This window comes from Carassius auratus, chromosome 16 (assembly GCF_003368295.1).
Source record: "Carassius auratus strain Wakin chromosome 16, ASM336829v1, whole genome shotgun sequence".
NCBI classification, from domain to species: Eukaryota; Metazoa; Chordata; class Actinopteri; order Cypriniformes; family Cyprinidae; genus Carassius; species Carassius auratus.
Window position 1 is genome coordinate 3731035 of NC_039258.1, and position 3876 is coordinate 3734910.

The window sequence follows — 3876 nt, forward strand, 5'->3', positions numbered from 1 at the left end:
GCGCGTTAATTTAAATTGCGCGTCCACGCGTGCGTTTATCAACCTCCCCAGCGGCTCATTAACATTTCCAACTAAATTTCAACCGTTTCTTTTTATTTAAACTCAATCTGTGCAAGTACATTTTTATCAACCGCTCGTCCGGCCGCAAAGATTATAAACCGCGTGAATTATTACCCCTTTATTTTACTCGTGTCTTTACACAGTTTATTTTATGGCAATAATAACTGGTTAAGTAAACGAATATAAATCGGAAGACTAATGAGTAGGAGCGTCTGAGGACGAGGAGGGACTCGCCTGAGGAATAGAGCGCGAAAATGAGGAGATCAGGTGCATCTGCTGCAATCATCTTCACAGAGTAGCCTATATGTTTTTACATCTTGATTTGTATCCCTAAAAGGGTGACATATCCCCTGAGATACAAACATTTAGAGGCAGATTACAAAATTTAAGTATTTCATTCATAAAATTTCAAATGTAAACCTAGTAAGATAATGCTGAACAACAGCTTTTTATACAAGTAACCCTGCTAACACACGACGTAACAGTTACGTAACGTACTGGTAATTTTTGGTAATTCCATGACTTACCAATTGACAACGTAACTACGACGTCGCATGCCCGTAATTTTATTACCATCACATTACCAACTCACAACGTCGTCAGTACGTCCTTCCAACGTGACCAGATAACCAAGAACGTCCCAGATAGGTCCTCTATTGGTAATATATTGGTAACTTCATGACTTACTGGCAACGTAACTACAACGTCGTATGCACGTAATATCATTACCATATATATTTTTACGTTCTTTATATGCTCTCTGAGTATAGAGCTATTTAAAAAGTGTAATTAAACTTCAAACACAAGATTAAACGTTCCTTAAAGATAAAATATGTTTATTTTCACCAAGTCAGAATATGGACATGCTTTCAATATATAGTGACGTGACTTACAGGCGCTCGCTTCCACAACTAACGCACCACGCGCACAGTATTGACAAGAAAAGAGTTGTGAAACTTTCTATCTCGTAAGGAGTTATGAACGTGAAATAGTGACACAGACTGGCTACACCATCTCATCTGCCGCAGAGACTGTTGTATCAGGAGGACAGCGCGTTTGTTTGAGGCACTTTTCACTTCAACTGTCTGACAGGAGAATTAGCTTTCTGAGGTGAGTTTTACAATTTATAATAAATAAGTTGGTTGATAAAATGTATAAAACAAAGTAAAAACAAAAGTCTAACGTCGCTAAAACCTTTTTTTATTATTTTATTGTTTTTATTAGCCTTATAGTCCGTTGAGTAACCATGGCAACCGCGTAAAGTTACACATCAGCTGCTGGAGAGGAAAGGACTCGTTTGACATTTTTTCTGTTTCTCGTCAGTTATACCAAAGAAAAGGCCAACAACTGCGACAGATTTGTTAAGTAACACGTTAATATTATCCACAGTCTACTTTAAGTACTTTTTGTTAATATTTATACCTCTGTGATTATGGTATTTTTCCTGAAATGTCTGCTATCAAGTATTACGCTAGCATAGAAACATAATTAACGTTATAGCATATTAGATTTGAGCTCTTATTAATGAAAGTTTGGGCTTTTAATTACATGGGTAAAGGATCGGTTTTGATTGCTTTGTAAATGTTTTTGATGGTAATTTGTCAATAGATAAATGAAGTAAAGTTAAGCTAATTAATTTAACCTAAAAGTCTGCACTGTAGCGTCTATCAGTGACGTCACTCGCGGTCTAAAATGGGCTGAAACTATTTCAAACCACTGTTTCAAGCTTGTTCTGATTTATCATTGTAAACAAATATTGATAAAAAAAAAATTGTACAGTGATTTCAGGAGTGTCTTAAAAACCCTCTAAAAAGTTCCAAGAAAATGTCTAAAGGGAGCTGCTGACAGAGATAGAAAACACAGGTGATGCTACAAAGCTTATTAAATTACTTCATATTTATTTTTTACAATATATCATCATGCATCTTTAAAATCTAAACATGTGAATTCCGGTATCTTAAGATGTTTTTGTATGTTTTCCATATTACTATTTTTCTTTTCTGCATTTCCCCTATTCTCTAGTTTGTGTATTTCTAATAAGGAGCTGGAGGCCGTGAAGAAACAGATCCATGATATCGTGGAGAAGCAGGCCCCGCTGAGCAAGTGGAGAGCTGTGCTGGAAACATTCAGGGGTTGATGCTCATAAGTCCAGGGTAAGTATACAGCTAACCCTCCTACCACCTCTACTCTGTGTGGTTCTCTGCAAAGGCCCGGTGCACCCAGGATGCGATCTTCCCAGATGTCCTTCACCCTGTTTCACAGTGTAAGACATGAACCAGGCCCTGGGCGACGACCTCTCTCCATCCGCTGCCTCCGGTCTTCAGGATCTCCACCAGAACCCGATTCGCTCCACTTCGTGAGACAGAACACAACGCTGTGATCATCGGAGACTCCATCGTCCGGCACGTTCGTGCTATGTTACCTGAAGGTAAAGTCCACACTCACTGTTTCCCTGGTGCTCATGTTCTTGATATTTCTGCACAGATTCCCGTGATCCTGAAGGGTAAGAGGAGCATCGGAGCGGACATGCTTCACGCCGGCGTTAACGACACAATGCTGCGGCAGACGGAGACACTGAAGAGAGACTTCAGGAGCCTGATCAAGACGGTGCGCAGCACATCACCTGCATGATGATCATCGTGTCAGGACCACTTCCCACATATAGATGAGGACATGAAAGGTTCAGCAGACTTTTTGCTTTAAACGAATGGTTATAGTCATGGTGTAAAGAACAGAAACTGCTTTTTGTTAATAATTGTAATCTTTTCTGGGAGCGTCCTAGGCTTTTTAGATCTCCTGTTGGACAACATCTCCAGGACACTTTGCTCCATATGACTAGTAAGCCAATTCTCAAATAACTGTTATGATGACTTTTGTTCTACACGCTCAAATAGAAGTACTTGTGCTGTCCAATCAATAAAGATTGTGTTTGTTCCAGTGTTAATTTTGACAGGCATTTTTGATTTAGCTAAACTCCACCAAACTACTGTTATAAGCATGAGCCTCGTCAGACTGGTCAACAATATATAGTGATATTCTCAATGTTACCCAGAAAACAGGATACAGGTTTAACTCTTTTGAAATACTTCTGCTTAATGTTAGACTGTCAGACATGCAAAATAAATCTAATGTATCTCTTGCTCTGGCTACTAGGGGTGTGACGAGACACTTATCCCACAAGACGAGACGAGACATGAGACTGGGTTCATGAGAGCGAGACAAGATTTTTTTTTTTTTTAAAGAAATCCTCAATGATAAAATAAATATTTCATTTTTCTCTGCTCCTTTTTCGTAGTACATACATTTTCACATCAGTTAATTAAACGTAAAAAAAACATATTTAGGGCACTATGAAATGTTTAATTTTTTCCCCAGCATATTATTTTTTATTATTATTGTTAACAAATTCTGTATTTTAGCATGTCTAACTATTTGAATGCATAACACAACTTAATTTATTAATTTAGTTTTTTCTTAAAGGTAGCCTTTTTACTGATATAGATATCATAACCTCAAAGTGTTGTTACTGACCACTTCCTTGTATCGTGCATGCTGCATATTACTGATATTAACTATATTTCCAAAACAAGCATTATGAATTTAAGAGCCTTACATTACATTTATAACAATCATTGTTAATGTTTGAATTGTATTTCAGGGCAGTTTGTGAAGACAGATAATCAAGAGAAGTCAGTTCCAGATCCACCCTCCACACCAGACCTCTCTCTCACGAGGATTGCTGTCTACGAGCATATTGTGTTTTCTTCAGACTTCGGGGGATGCAGATATTACTCATGGACACGAACACATGAATAT

The 3876-nt window shown here is 38.0% G+C and overlaps 1 long non-coding RNA gene across 1 annotated transcript; it reads left to right on the forward strand.

Moving 5' to 3' along the window:
- Window positions 1-516: 516 nt before the first annotated feature.
- Window positions 517-2538, forward strand: LOC113115817 (uncharacterized). The gene is made up of 5 exons (XR_003293941.1): window positions 517-1170; window positions 1285-1420; window positions 1840-1923; window positions 2083-2213; window positions 2323-2538. It is a non-coding gene; the product is annotated as an uncharacterized LOC113115817 (long non-coding RNA).
- The last annotated feature ends 1338 nt before the right edge of the window (window positions 2539-3876 follow it).